The sequence below is a fragment of the Alosa sapidissima genome, chromosome 12 (genome assembly GCF_018492685.1).
Source record: "Alosa sapidissima isolate fAloSap1 chromosome 12, fAloSap1.pri, whole genome shotgun sequence".
Taxonomy (NCBI): domain Eukaryota; kingdom Metazoa; phylum Chordata; class Actinopteri; order Clupeiformes; family Clupeidae; genus Alosa; species Alosa sapidissima.
The window spans coordinates 3,555,312-3,571,677 of NC_055968.1; the positions used below are offsets into that span (position 1 = coordinate 3,555,312).

General features: G+C 46.9%; 1 long non-coding RNA gene across 1 annotated transcript; it reads right to left on the reverse strand.

The window, feature by feature from the left end:
* Window positions 1–10,666: 10,666 nt before the first annotated feature.
* Window positions 10,667–11,950, reverse strand: LOC121678238. Its single transcript, XR_006021192.1, has 3 exons — window positions 11,714–11,950; window positions 11,558–11,631; window positions 10,667–11,426 (listed from the first exon to the last, which is right to left on the reverse strand). It is a non-coding gene; the product is annotated as an uncharacterized LOC121678238 (long non-coding RNA).
* Window positions 11,951–16,366: the final 4,416 nt, after the last annotated feature.

Sequence of the window (16,366 nt, forward strand, 5' to 3'; positions counted from 1 at the left end):
ATAATGGATAGAATACCGAGCACGACATTAAACAGCGCTCCCGTAGCACAATGGACTGGACGTTTCTGTGCAAAGCACTTTAAGCATTGTGCCAGCGTCGCAGGTTCAAATCCTGCTGCATGACGTGACCAACGGCGACTCCCGTTAATTTTACCGGTGTCCGGTAGCGTATAGTCAGTGCAATCGCACGCGATCTCTTAAGAAGCCAATTGCGTGACTTTTTCTAACTGTTTGCTGTCTGTCTGTTGTGCTGTTTACTGAGGGCACTCATATTAACCACTGATTTCAATTGCAACAGCCGGAGAAATAAAAATATTTTTTTACGAGAAGGAGGGCCTTTGACCGACGCACGCTACGGCCAGCATCACGAGACTGTCATAATGGATAGAATACCGAGCACGACATTAAACAGCGCTCCCGTAGCACAATGGACTAGACGTTTCTGTGCAAAGCACTTTAAGCATTGTGCCAGCGTCGCAGGTTCAAATCCTGCTGCATGACGTGACCAACGGCGACTCCCGTTAATTTTACCGGTGTCCGGTAGCGTATAGTCAGTGCATTCGCACGCGATCTCTTAAGAAGCCAATTGCGTGACTTTTTCTAACTGTTTGCTGTCTGTCTGTTGTGCTGTTTACTGAGGGCACTCATATTAACCACTGATATCAATTGCAACAGCCGGAGAAATAAAAATATTTTTTTAGAGAAGGAGGCGGCATTTGACCGACCCACGCTACGGCCAGCATCACGAGACTGTCATAATGGATAGAATACCGAGCACTGCGTTAAACAGCGCTCCCGTAGCATAATGGACTGGACGTTTCTGTGCAGAGCACTTTAAGCATTGTGCCAGCGTCGCAGGTTCAAATCCTGCTTCATGACGTGACCAACGGCGACTCCCGTTAATTTTACCGGTGTCCGGTAGCGTATAGTCAGTGCAATCGCACGCGATCTCTTAAGAAGCCAATTGCGTGACTTTTTCTAACTGTTTGCTGTCTGTCTGTTGTGCTGTTTACTGAGGGCACTCATATTAACCACTGATATCAATTGCAACAGCCGGAGAAATAAAAATATTTTTTTAGAGAAGGAGGCGGCCTTTGACCGACCCACGCTACGGCCAGCATCACGAGACTGTCATAATGGATAGAATACCGAGCACGACATTAAACAGCGCTCCGTAGCACAATGGACTAGACGTTTCTGTGCAAAGCACTTTAAGCATTGTGCCAGCGTCGCAGGTTCAAATCCTGCTGCATGACGTGACCAACGGCGACTCCCGTTAATTTTACCGGTGTCCGATAGCGTATAGTCAGTGCATTCGCACGCGATCTCTTAAGAAGCCAATTGCGTGACTTTTTCTAACTGTTTGCTGTCTGTCTGTTGTGCTGTTTACTGAGGGCACTCATATTAACCACTGATATCAATTGCAACAGCCGGAGAAATAAAAATATTTTTTTAGAGAAGGAGGCGGCATTTGACCGACCCACGCTACGGCCAGCATCACGAGACTGTCATAATGGATAGAATACCGAGCACGACATTAAACAGCGCTCCCGTAGCACAATGGACTGGACGTTTCTGTGCAAAGCACTTTAAGCATTGTGCCAGCGTCGCAGGTTCAAATCCTGCTGCATGACGTGACCAACGGCGACTCCCGTTAATTTTACCGGTGTCCGGTAGCGTATAGTCAGTGCAATCGCACGCGATCTCTTAAGAAGCCAATTGCGTGACTTTTTCTAACTGTTTGCTGTCTGTCTGTTGTGCTGTTTACTGAGGGCACTCATATTAACCACTGATTTCAATTGCAACAGCCGGAGAAATAAAAATATTTTTTTACGAGAAGGAGGGCCTTTGACCGACGCACGCTACGGCCAGCGTCACGAGACTGTCATAATGGATAGAATACCGAGCACGACATTAAACAGCGCTCCCGTAGCACAATGCACTAGAGTTTCTGTGCAAAGCACTTTAATCATTGTGCCATCGTCGCAGGTTCAAATCCTGCTTCATGACGTGACCAACGGCGACTCCCGTTAATTTTACCGGTGTCCGGTAGCGTATAGTCAGTGCAATCGCACGCGATCTCTTAAGAAGCCAATTGCGTGACTTTTTCTAACTGTTTGCTGTCTGTCTGTTGTGCTGTTTACTGAGGGCACTCATATTAACCACTGATATCAATTGCAACAGCCGGAGAAATAAAAATATTTTTTTACGAGAAGGAGGGCCTTTGACCGACGCACGCTACGGCCAGCATCACGAGACTGTCATAATGGATAGAATACCGAGCACGACATTAAACAGCGCTCCCGTAGCACAATGGACTAGACGTTTCTGTGCAAAGCACTTTAAGCATTGTGCCAGCGTCGCAGGTTCAAATCCTGCTGCATGACGTGACCAACGGCGACTCCCGTTAATTTTACCGGTGTCCGGTAGCATATAGTCAGTGCATTCGCACGCGATCTCTTAAGAAGCCAATTGCGTGACTTTTTCTAACTGTTTGCTGTCTGTCTGTTGTGCTGTTTACTGAGGGCACTCATATTAACCACTGATATCAATTGCAACAGCCGGAGAAATAAAAATATTTTTTTAGAGAAGGAGGCGGCATTTGACCGACCCACGCTACGGCCAGCATCACGAGACTGTCATAATGGATAGAATACCGAGCACTGCGTTAAACAGCGCTCCCGTAGCATAATGGACTGGACGTTTCTGTGCAGAGCACTTTAAGCATTGTGCCAGCGTCGCAGGTTCAAATCCTGCTTCATGACGTGACCAACGGCGGTAATTTTACCGGTGTCCGGTAGCGTATAGTCAGTGCAATCGCACGCGATCTCTTAAGAAGCCAAATGCTTGACTTTTTCTAACTGATTGCTGTCTGTCTGTTGTGCTGTTTACTGAGGGCACTCATATTAACCACTGATATCAATTGCAACAGCCGGAGAAATAAAAATATTTTTTTACGAGAAGGAGGGCCTTTGACCGACGCACGCTACGGCCAGCGTCACGAGACTGTCATAATGGATAGAATACCGAGCACTACATTAAACAGCGCTCTCGTAGCACAATGGACTGGACTTCGCTTTGCAAAACACTTGAAGCGCTCTGTCAACGTCGCAGGTTTAAATCCTGCTTCATGACGTGACCAACGGCCACTCCCGTTAATTTTACCGGTGTCCGGTAGCGTATAGTCAGTGCAATCGCACGCGATCTCTTAAGAAGCCAATTGCGTGACTTTTTCTAACTGTTTGCTGTCTGTCTGTTGTGCTGTTTACTGAGGGCACTCATATTAACCACTGATATCAATTGCAACAGCCGGAGAAATAAAAATATTTTTTTAGAGAAGGAGGCGGCCTTTGACCGACGCATGCTACGGCCAGCGTCACGAGACTGTCATAATGGATAGAATACTGAGCACGACGTCAAACAGCGCTCCCGTAGCATAATGGACTGGACGTTTCTGTGCAGAGCACTTTAAGCATTGTGCCAGCGTCGCAGGTTCAAATCCTGCTTCATGACGTGACCAACGGCGACTCCCGTTAATTTTACCGGTGTCCGGTAGCGTATATGTGACTCCTACACGATTAAGCTTACCTAGTCACCATTAAACCACAGGTCTAGATTACCCAGAATTCCCCACTAGGGTGTATTCAACTGAATGAATGGAGTAGGAGACTGTGTACAAAAATAAAACACTTTTATTTTTAGACGTAGTTTGTCATGGTATAAAAGCTGGATGAATAGATAGATGTACTCTAATCAATACTGTTGTAGTATTTAAGCCGTATTCAGTATGGGGTACCCACTACAAAACAAATGCAAACCATTGAAATCATAATCTTCAAGCAAATATTTCAACCCCCAAATAGGGCACACACACAGTAATCATGGCAAGGATGAAAAAGAAAACAAAGAAAAGAATAAGCCTCACCACCAAAATATAAAGAAAACAAACACAACTTGGAGGTGGTTTCACACACAAAGTACGCACATACGTAAATAGGCCTAATGCCACAGCTCCAGTATGACCGCTGCTACTCTAGCTTAAGACACCAAGCAAACTACCCGTGTGGATAAGCTATTAATATGGCTGCACGCTACCAGTATGAATGGGCTATCAATAGGTTTAGATCAAGTACGCTACCAGTATGAATGAGCTAGCTTTAAATCAAACACGCTACCAGTATGAATGGACTAGGGTTGGATCACCGACAGCTATCAGTGTGGGTGGGCTATCAATAGGACTGCAAGCTACCAATGTGGATGGACTATCAATAGGTTTAGATCAAATAAGATACCAGTATGGATGTACTATCGATATGAGCTAGGATACCTATACAAACGAGCTACCACTATATCGTCGGTTTAGGTAAGGCATCACAATACATGATAGGCTACACAATCAATGGTGGTGGGAAAAACAGTGGCTACAGGTCGTTCCTGAAAGTCACAAACAAAACCATCAGTTTCCTGTCCACTACATGGTTTACATGATATATAGGTTACACAGTCAATACACAACAGTTATACATTCCCCTTATTAAAATGTACCACAGCTTTAATTAATTTACCTCTTTAAAATCCCCCGCAACTGCACGCATTTAGTCGGCTGACCTCTTGCTCAGAACCAACAAATCCAAGCGAACTACGGTTTAAAATACATACAAAATCATTCGTTGGTAAAACACTGTTTGTTACAAACAAGGCAATGAAAAATATTTTACTACCTGCAGATAATGTTGCACAAAAGCCCAGGGGAGCAAACGGGCAGGATGACTGCAGTGTACCGCTCTGTTAAATCACCGCCGGCCAAAAATCCACACGCAAAAACAGTGCCCTCACCACTGTGTTTGCCGCGCCATTCAATTTTAACAAAGGGCCTGCAACCCGGTAGCTATCTACCTGCTACAACAGGTCACGTGAATGACACGTCAGGTGAATGAATCAGGTGACCCCCTAGCCTTACCCCACTCCTACCCGTCACATATTCCCCCTACTTTGAAAGGCGACCGTCCCGGTGCCTGAGATCCTATCCTTTCTAGTCCCAAGGCCTGAAATAGCAATTTGGGGTGGGGTTGACTGAGCAAATGGCATTCTGCTGGCCCTCCAAATGTTGAGTTGCTGACTGTGGCAATCGGAAGGGGTTGGAGTGTTGGCCAGCTCTTGTTCGTGTGGGACGTCTTACTTGGTCTTCCGCTGAGGGCGTACCTGGCTCATCTTCAGGAGACGGTTGGCTTGTGTCATGAATCACTACCACTGGGGTTTGTCTGTCCTCTTGGGCACCATCCGCTTGGGGGCTGGGGAAAGATGCTGGTGGTCCATCCACAGTTTCCTCCTGATCACCATCACCAGACTGACGGATTTCAGGCTGGTTAGTGAGAGTCCAGAACCAAACATCATGCTCATCCTCTTCATTACCTCCAGGATTTCCCTGTTTAGCTGTCGAAACCTGTGACGGAACATCCACTGGGGTGTCCACTGGCTGCTTATCCTGGCTGGGTAGAACCTTTAACTCAGAGCGATGGACATTCATATCTGGGCCCAGGCCGTCTTCGGGTGTGATGTGGTACACTAAGCCCTTACCGTCACGGCACTTTACCACTTTGTACACTCTTGAGTCCCAGCGATCTTGAATTTTATGCCGACCAAGTGGATGGCTCTTACGGTACACCCTAGTGTCCACTGGGAGGTGGGGTGTAGGCACATTGTGATGTTCTCGGGTAGCGGCTGCTGCCTCAAGACGTTTTTTGGCGTCAGCATACACTTCTGCCAAGTATTCCTTGTGGGTAGTGACCCAGTTGGCTGAAGCAAAAGTGCTTGGATCTTCCGTTGGTAGCCCCAGTAAGAAGTCCACAGGAAGTTGAGGTTTTTGCCCAAACATGAGCTCATAGGGGGAGTGGCCTGTTGACTGATGAACTGCGGTGTTGTATGCAAACAACAAGTGTGGGAGTGCATGGGGCCATCTTTTCTTCTTTTCCGGGGGCAGAGTACGCAGGAGATCATGGAGTGTACGATTGAAACGTTCACATTGCCCATTTCCTTCCGGGTGATATGGAGTTGTCCTGCTCTTATCTATCCCATACAGCTTGCAAAGACGCTTCAGCAGGTCTCCCTCAAAAGCACGGCCTTGATCAGAGTGAATTCTTTTTGGTACCCCAAAGGAATAGAACCACTTTTCAGTCAGAATTTTTGCCACTGTGTCCGCCCGTTGATTAGCTGTTGGATAGGCTTGGGTGAATTTGGAGAAGACGTCGGTGACAACAAGGACGTTCTCATGTCCATCACTGGCCCTCTCCATAACTGTGAAGTCAATGGCAATAACTTCCAGTGGTCTAGCAGCCAACAAGTGGCCAGAGTATGTGCGGACTGTGGGGACAACTCCCTTGGCTAGAGTACACCGTTCACATTCTCTGCACCACTTTTCAATGTCATGGCGCATTTTGGGCCAATAACACCTTTGCCGGACCAGCTCGGTCGTTCTTTCTACGCCCTGGTGGCCATGGTTGTCATGCAAACTGGTTAATACTTCTTGGTGCAAGACTTTGGGCAGTAATAACTGTAGACTCACATCCCGTGCTGGTGGTGTTTGGATTTCACGATACAGGATGCCGTTTTGGTCTCTGATCCGGCGCCACTGCCGAGTGAGCTCCAAGACCATCGCTGACTCCTGAGTTCTTTCTTGTCTATTTGGTGGGCGGGCCCTCCTCCAGTAAACCAAAAAGGCCCTGATGATTGGGTCTTTTGCCTGGAGAGCACGTAGGTCTGCTTGTGAGCGGATGGGAGCTGCATCTACTGTGGAGACCATGGCTACCGGCCTCTGTGCTGATATAACCATGGTCTGGGTCAGCTCTGGTGGGACGGTGATGCCAGAAGTTACAGCTGTGATGGACTGAGAGGGTGGTGGCTCATTATCACTAGTCTGACGTGACAGGGCATCAGCGTTGCGGTTTGCTGCCCCAGGGCGGTATTTCAGTTCAAAGTCAAAGACAGCCAGCTGAGAGGCCCACCTCTGTTCTACAGCTGCCAACTTTGCTGTCTGCAGATGGCTCAACGGGTTATTGTCAGTGTAAACTATGAATTTGGCCCCAAGCAGATATTCACGGAAACGCTCGGTCACTGCCCACTTTAGAGCCAAGAACTCAAGTTTCATCGAGCTATAATTTGACATATTCTTTTCAGTTGGTCGCAAAGTCCTACTTGCAAAAGCAATTGGTCTTCTCTTCCCGTCCACCTCTTGAGACAAAACAGCACCCAGACCCTGATGGCTGGCGTCAATTTCTAAGATAAATGGCTGTGAAAAGTCTGCATACTTCAGTATGGGGGCGCTAACAAGTTCCTGCTTTAACCTCTGAAATGATTGTTCACATTGGTCATCCCAGTGGTCTCCCAGCTTGGCCTTAGCAGCACTACCCTTCTCCCCTTTCCCCTGGACTTCAGCTACTAGCTTGTGTAGTGGACCAGCATGTTGCGCAAATCCTGCGACAAACCGGCGATAGTATGAGGCAAAGCCCAGGAATGAGCGGAGGTCAGTGAGGGAGGTGGGGCGCTTCCACTGCAGTACGGTCTGGATTTTATCTGGATCAGTCGCAACTCCACTAGACGATATTACATGGCCCAAGTATTGTACCTTTTCTTTGAAAAAGTGACATTTGCCCAGTTTAAGCTTTAGGTTGTGCTCTTTGAGTCTCCCCAAGACTAAGTCTAACCTCTGTAAATGCTGTTGGAAAGAGGACGAAAAGATGACTATATCGTCCAAATACAGTAGCAAGGAGTTGAAACTTTGGTCACCAAAAATACGCTCCATTAAACGCTGGAACGTACCAGGGGCGTTGCATAGCCCAAAGGGCATACGGTTAAACTCGAAGAGTCCAAAGGGTGTACAAAAGGCAGTCTTTTCTTTGTCCTTTTCGGCCATGGGCACTTGGTTATACCCAGATGCCAAGTCAAGAGTGGAAAACAATGTGGCCCCTGTAAGTGCATCCAAGGATTCCTCTATCCTTGGAAGAGGGTAAGCATCCCTCCGGGTCTTGGCATTGAGTTGCCTGTAGTCTACACAAAGGCGGATTGTTCCATCTTTCTTTTGGACCACTACAATTGGGGAGGCATATGGGCTACAACTAGGTCGGGCAATGCCTTTCTCCACTAGCTCTTGGACATGAGCCTTGACTTGGGCAAACTGTGATGGTGGCAGTCGGCGGTAACGCTGTCGCACTGGGGCTGTGTCCAACACCGGTATCTCATGCTGGACCAATGATGTACAACCTAAGGTACCATCATGTTCACTGAACACACCCTGGTACATCTCTAGTAATCCCCTAGCTTCCTGTTGTTCAAAAGGCGATAGGTTTGGCCACTGTAACGCAGCCAAATCCATAGGATCAGTGGTGCTGACTTCCACTGTTTGAATGATGGCTACCTGATCCTCATCAGTGTTATAGTGGGATGCGGGGTCTACTATGTGGAGGGTTCCCAATGCTGTGCGAGGGTGGAGCCACTGGTCTTCCTTCCCGACATTAACTACTGGTATGTTAACTTTGCCCCGCATGATAGGCAGTAAAGCAGAGGAAATAAGAAGATTCGATGGCAGTCTACCCTCCCCATAGGGCAATGGTTCCAGGAAGCAAGATGTAATGGGGCCTAGACTAAGCGAACAAGTAGCCTGCACAAACTGGAGGCACCCAGCTGGGATACGGAGGGCAGGGCCTGGTTGTACTATGGCCTTACCAATACACCCAGTGCTACAGATATGCTCCAGGCGTTGGCATACTGATAGAGCTTGTGTCCATCCTTTACCTGCAGTCTGGACGGGAGGGGAGTGGAACAGATCCTGCCCATGCTCATTGAAGAGCTCTTGGTAACAGCGGCTGATGGCATTCATTCCAAGTAGGCCTGGCACAAACTTTCGCTGTTGGCTAGTGGTGTGATCCAAGGCGTCTTTAATGACTAATACTCCAATCTTTGGGAGCACCTTGCCCAGAATCTCCAGGTCAAGCTCAATGTAGCCCAAATAGGGGATAGCCAACCCATTAGCTGCTTTAAGCTGTAACCAATCACATGGCTGCATGTTTTCGTTAGTCTGTGGCTGTATATATTGGCAGAAGAAACTTTCTGTGACTGTTGTTACCATGGATCCAGTGTCAAGAAGGCAGCGTGTAATTACGCCACCAACGTGGATGTCAATAACTGGACAGTTTCCAATAAGACGTGCAGTAGTGAATGCAGTGCTGTTCTCTTCTGAGCCCAACAAACCCCCTCCTGGTGCCGAGCTCCCAACACCGGAGGGCGCTAGTTTTCCGGCTGCATTACGCTGTTGGTGGTTATCACAGCCTGACCTCCACTAGATAAGTCACCCCGAGTGGCAGCCCCCTGTCCCCCTGGAGTAATGGCTCTACACATTCTAGCTATGTGGCCCGGCTTGTTACAACGCAAACAGATGGGTTTCCCATCTGCCTGGAATCGGTATGGCCTAGGCTGAGAAGCTGCTAGCCTATGGGTAGAACTGGGGGCGGTGTGTGGCCGTCCTAACTGAGATAAAATAGCATCCAGCTGGGCCTGCTGCTTCTGGAGGCACTCTTTGAGCTCATTGAACTCAGAAGATGGACTGGCCGTGACTGCATGGGTGTCGGCCTCATAGGCATTGCAAGAATAAGCACGGGCTCTAGGTGTAGTATGTGCACGTCTACTAAGCCAATCTAGAGCTTCACTCCGTATGTCTCTGAAAGTTAAACTCCGATTAGCTGAAATTTTATCTAGCAATTCCCCTTGAAGTTTATCATCACGAATGCCTTCAACAAACTGATCTCGAAGAACACGATCAGAATGTTCTAAATTGTCATCCCTGTCCTTAATGTGCTCCATTAACTCCATTAAAACATGGGAATATTCCCTGACAGATTCATTTTCAAATTGGCGGCGGTGATAGAACTGGCGGTACAAAGCATTAAGAGACTTAGAGCAGCGGAAATTATTTTTCAAGATCTCAAAAATTCTCTGCGGATCATTCCGTTCAGTTATCGGGCTAAATTTTATCTCCCGCTTAGCTTCCCCATCCAACAAATCATACAAAAACAGAGCCTGTTCGAGTTTAGCCATAGGGCGGGCTACTAATGACCTGCTTGCTTCCTCAACCCAATCCTCTACAGACATATTATCAACAGACATTTTCCCCGAAAATCTTGGACATTTTCTTTCTCGAGGCACACATACCAGACGCTCAACAGGGGATGAACTGGGCAGAGGATTGGAAGGGCCCTGGTTAGAGTCTCTGAGCTGCTGGTTATCAGCTTGGAGCTGTTTCACCATCTCCGCCAACGTCTTTACTTGATCCTCCAAACTCTCCACTGTCGACATGTTGCCTGTGAAGCAGTCTAATCGAGACTGGATGAGCGATGTGCCTTCCTGATGGTAACCACTGTTTTTCCCACCTAAGTAATGCCTTTGAAATAACCACCTCCACAAAAGAAAACAATACTAAAGAAAAATAATGAGCAGAAAACAGAAAAAAAAGAAAATACCCGATACTTTTATACACAGCCTCCAACCCTGCTCGCAGCGCCAAAATGTGACTCCTACACGATTAAGCTTACCTAGTCACCATTAAACCACAGGTCTAGATTACCCAGAATTCCCCACTAGGGTGTATTCAACTGAATGAATGGAGTAGGAGACTGTGTACAAAAATAAAACACTTTTATTTTTAGACGTAGTTTGTCATGGTATAAAAGCTGGATGAATAGATAGATGTACTCTAATCAATACTGTTGTAGTATTTAAGCCGTATTCAGTATGGGGTACCCACTACAAAACAAATGCAAACCATTGAAATCATAATCTTCAAGCAAATATTTCAACCCCCAAATAGGGCACACACACAGTAATCATGGCAAGGATGAAAAAGAAAACAAAGAAAAGAATAAGCCTCACCACCAAAATATAAAGAAAACAAACACAACTTGGAGGTGGTTTCACACACAAAGTACGCACATACGTAAATAGGCCTAATGCCACAGCTCCAGTATGACCGCTGCTACTCTAGCTTAAGACACCAAGCAAACTACCCGTGTGGATAAGCTATTAATATGGCTGCACGCTACCAGTATGAATGGGCTATCAATAGGTTTAGATCAAGTACGCTACCAGTATGAATGAGCTAGCTTTAAATCAAACACGCTACCAGTATGAATGGACTAGGGTTGGATCACCGACAGCTATCAGTGTGGGTGGGCTATCAATAGGACTGCAAGCTACCAATGTGGATGGACTATCAATAGGTTTAGATCAAATAAGATACCAGTATGGATGTACTATCGATATGAGCTAGGATACCTATACAAACGAGCTACCACTATATCGTCGGTTTAGGTAAGGCATCACAATACATGATAGGCTACACAATCAATGGTGGTGGGAAAAACAGTGGCTACAGGTCGTTCCTGAAAGTCACAAACAAAACCATCAGTTTCCTGTCCACTACATGGTTTACATGATATATAGGTTACACAGTCAATACACAACAGTTATACATTCCCCTTATTAAAATGTACCACAGCTTTAATTAATTTACCTCTTTAAAATCCCCCGCAACTGCACGCATTTAGTCGGCTGACCTCTTGCTCGGAACCAACAAATCCAAGCGAACTACGGTTTAAAATACATACAAAATCATTCGTTGGTAAAACACTGTTTGTTACAAACAAGGCAATGAAAAATATTTTACTACCTGCAGATAATGTTGCACAAAAGCCCAGGGGAGCAAACGGGCAGGATGACTGCAGTGTACCGCTCTGTTAAATCACCGCCGGCCAAAAATCCACACGCAAAAACAGTGCCCTCACCACTGTGTTTGCCGCGCCATTCAATTTTAACAAAGGGCCTGCAACCCGGTAGCTATCTACCTGCTACAACAGGTCACGTGAATGACACGTCAGGTGAATGAATCAGGTGACCCCCTAGCCTTACCCCACTCCTACCCGTCACATATAGTCAGTGCAATCGCACGCGATCTCTTAAGAAGCCAATTGCGTGACTTTTTCTAACTGTTTGCTGTCTGTCTGTTGTGCTGTTTACTGAGGGCACTCATATTAACCACTGATATCAATTGCATCAGCCGGAGAAATAAAAATATTTTTTTACGAGAAGGAGGGCCTTTGACCGAAGCACGCTACGGCCAGCGTCACGAGACTGTCATAATGGATAGAATACTGAGCACTACGTTAAACAGCGCTCCCGTAGCATAATGGACTGGACGTTTCTGTGCAGAGCACTTTAAGCATTGTGCCAGCGTCGCAGGTTCAAATCCTGCTTCATGACGTGACCAACGGCGGTAATTTTACCGGTGTCCGGTAGCGTATAGTCAGTGCAATCGCACGCGATCTCTTAAGAAGCCAATTGCTTGACTTTTTCTAACTGATTGCTGTCTGTCTGTTGTGCTGTTTACTGAGGGCACTCATATTAACCACTGATATCAATTGCAACAGCCGGAGAAATAAAAATATTTTTTTATGAGAAGGAGGGCCTTTGACCAACGCACGCTACGGCCAGCGTCACGAGACTGTCATAATGGATAGAATACCGAGCACTACATTAAACAGCGCTCTCGTAGCACAATGGACTGGACTTCGCTTTGCAAAACACTTGAAGCGCTCTGTCAACATCGCAGGTTTAAATCCTGCTTCATGACGTGACCAACGGCCACTCCCGTTAATTTTACCGGTGTCCGGTAGCGTATAGTCAGTGCAATCGCACGCGATCTCTTAAGAAGCCAATTGCGTGACTTTTTCTAACTGTTTGCTGTCTGTCTGTTGTGCTGTTTACTGAGGGCACTCATATTAACCACTGATATCAATTGCAACAGCCGGAGAAATAAAAATATTTTTTTAGAGAAGGAGGCGGCCTTTGACCGACCCACGCTACGGCCAGCATCACGAGACTGTCATAATGGATAGAATACCGAGCACGACATTAAACAGCGCTCCCGTAGCACAATGGACTGGACGTTTCTGTGCAAAGCACTTTAAGCATTGTGCCAGCGTCGCAGGTTCAAATCCTGCTGCATGACGTGACCAACGGCGACTCCCGTTAATTTTACCGGTGTCCGGTAGCGTATAGTCAGTGCAATCGCACGCGATCTCTTAAGAAGCCAATTGCGTGACTTTTTCTAACTGTTTGCTGTCTGTCTGTTGTGCTGTTTACTGAGGGCACTCATATTAACCACTGATTTCAATTGCAACAGCCGGAGAAATAAAAATATTTTTTTACGAGAAGGAGGGCCTTTGACCGACGCACGCTACGGCCAGCGTCACGAGACTGTCATAATGGATAGAATACCGAGCACGACATTAAACAGCGTTCCCGTAGCACAATGCACTGGACGTTTCTGTGCAAAGCACTTTAATCATTGTGCCAGCGTCGCAGGTTCAAATCCTGCTTCATGACGTGACCAACGGCGACTCCCGTTAATTTTACCGGTGTCCGGTAGCGTATAGTCAGTGCAATCGCACGCGATCTCTTAAGAAGCCAATTGCGTGAGTTTTTCTAACTGTTTGCTGTCTGTCTGTTGTGCTGTTTACTGAGGGCACTCATATTAACCACTGATATCAATTGCATCAGCCGGAGAAATAAAAATATTTTTTTACGAGAAGGAGGGCCTTTGACCGACGCACGCTACAGCCAGCGTCACGAGACTGTCATAATGGATAGAATACTGAGCACGACGTTGAACAGCGCTCCCATAGCACAATGGACAGGACGTCTTTGTGCAAAGCACTTGAAGCATTGTGCCAGCGTCGCAGGTTCTAATCCTGCTTCATGACGTGACCACCTCGGTCACGCCTACTCCCGTTCATTTTACCGTTGTCCGGTAGCGTAGTCAATGCAAACGCGAGGGAGGGCGTGCGTGCGGGGGGCACGCGCGCGATCTCTTAAGAAGCCAATTGCGTGACTTTTTCTAACTGTTTGCTGTCTGTCTGTTGTGCTGTTTACTGAGGGCACTCATATTAACCACTGATTTCAATTGCAACAGCCGGAGAAATAAAAATAATTTTTTACGAGAAGGAGGGCCTTTGACCGACGCACGCTACGGCCAGCGTCACGAGACTGTCATAATGGATAGAATACCGAGCACGACATTAAACAGCGCTCCCGTAGCACAATGGACTGGACGTTTCTGTGCAAAGCACTTTAATCATTGTGCCAGCGTCGCAGGTTCAAATCCTGCTTCATGACGTGACCAACGGCGACTCCCATTAATTTTACCGGTGTCCGGTAGCGTATAGTCAGTGCAATCGCACGCGATCTCTTAAGAAGCCAATTGCGTGACTTTTTCTAACTGTTTGCTGTCTGTCTGTTGTGCTGTTTACTGAGGGCACTCATATTAACCACTGATATCAATTGCATCAGCCGGAGAAATAAAAATATTTTTTTACGAGAAGGAGGGCCTTTGACCGAAGCACACTACGGCCAGCGTCACGAGACTGTCATAATGGATAGAATACTGAGCACTACGTTAAACAGCGCTCCCGTAGCATAATGGACTGGACGTTTCTGTGCAGAGCACTTTAAGCATTGTGCCAGCGTCGCAGGTTCAAATCCTGCTTCATGACGTGACCAACGGCGGTAATTTTACCGTTGTCCGGTAGCGTATAGTCAGTGCAATCGCACGCGATCTCTTAAGAAGCCAAATGCTTGACTTTTTCTAACTGATTGCTGTCTGTCTGTTGTGCTGTTTACTGAGGGCACTCATATTAACCACTGATATCAATTGCAACAGCCGGAGAAATAAAAATATTTTTTTACGAGAAGGAGGGCCTTTGACCGACGCACGCTACGGCCAGCGTCACGAGACTGTCATAATGGATAGAATACCGAGCACTACATTAAACAGCGCTCTCGTAGCACAATGGACTGGACTTCGCTTTGCAAAACACTTGAAGCGCTCTGTCAACGTCGCAGGTTTAAATCCTGCTTCATGACGTGACCAACGGCCACTCCCGTTAATTTTACCGGTGTCCGGTAGCGTATAGTCAGTGCAATCGCACGCGATCTCTTAAGAAGCCAATTGCGTGACTTTTTCTAACTGTTTGCTGTCTGTCTGTTGTGCTGTTTACTGAGGGCACTCATATTAACCACTGATATCAATTGCAACAGCCGGAGAAATAAAAATATTTTTTTAGAGAAGGAGGCGGCCTTTGACCGACGCATGCTACGGCCAGCGTCACGAGACTGTCATAATGGATAGAATACTGAGCACGACGTCAAACAGCGCTCCCGTAGCATAATGGACTGGACGTTTCTGTGCAGAGCACTTTAAGCATTGTGCCAGCGTCGCAGGTTCAAATCCTGCTTCATGACGTGACCAACGGCGACTCCCGTTAATTTTACCGGTGTCCGGTAGCGTATAGTCAGTGCAATCGCACGCGATCTCTTAAGAAGCCAATTGCGTGACTTTTTCTAACTGTTTGCTGTCTGTCTGTTGTGCTGTTTACTGAGGGCACTCATATTAACCACTGATATCAATTGCAACAGCCGGAGAAATAAAAATATTTTTTTAGAGAAGGAGGCGGCCTTTTACCGACCCACGCTACGGCCAGCATCACGAGACTGTCATAATGGATAGAATACCGAGCACGACATTAAACAGCGTTCCCGTAGCACAATGGACTAGACGTTTCTGTGCAAAGCACTTTAAGCATTGTGCCAGCGTCGCAGGTTCAAATCCTGCTGCATGACGTGACCAACGGCGACTCCCGTTAATTTTACCGGTGTCCGGTAGCGTATAGTCAGTGCATTCGCACGCGATCTCTTAAGAAGCCAATTGCGTGACTTTTTCTAACTGTTTGCTGTCTGTCTGTTGTGCTGTTTACTGAGGGCACTCATATTAACCACTGATATCAATTGCAACAGCCGGAGAAATAAAAATATTTTTTTAGAGAAGGAGGCGGCATTTGACCGACCCACGCTACGGCCAGCATCACGAGACTGTCATAATGGATAGAATACCGAGCACTGCGTTAAACAGCGCTCCCGTAGCACAATGGACTGGACGTTTCTGTGCAAAGCACTTTAATCATTGTGCCAGCGTCGCAGGTTCAAATCCTGCTTCATGACGTGACCAACGGCGACTCCCATTAATTTTACCGGTGTCCGGTAGCGTATAGTCAGTGCAATCGCACGCGATCTCTTAAGAAGCCAATTGCGTGACTTTTTCTAACTGTTTGCTGTCTGTCTGTTGTGCTGTTTACTGAGGGCACTCATATTAACCACTGATATCAATTGCATCAGCCGGAGAAATAAAAATATTTTTTTACGAGAAGGAGGGCCTTTGACCGAAGCACACTACGGCCAGCGTCACGAGACTGTCATAATGGATAGAATA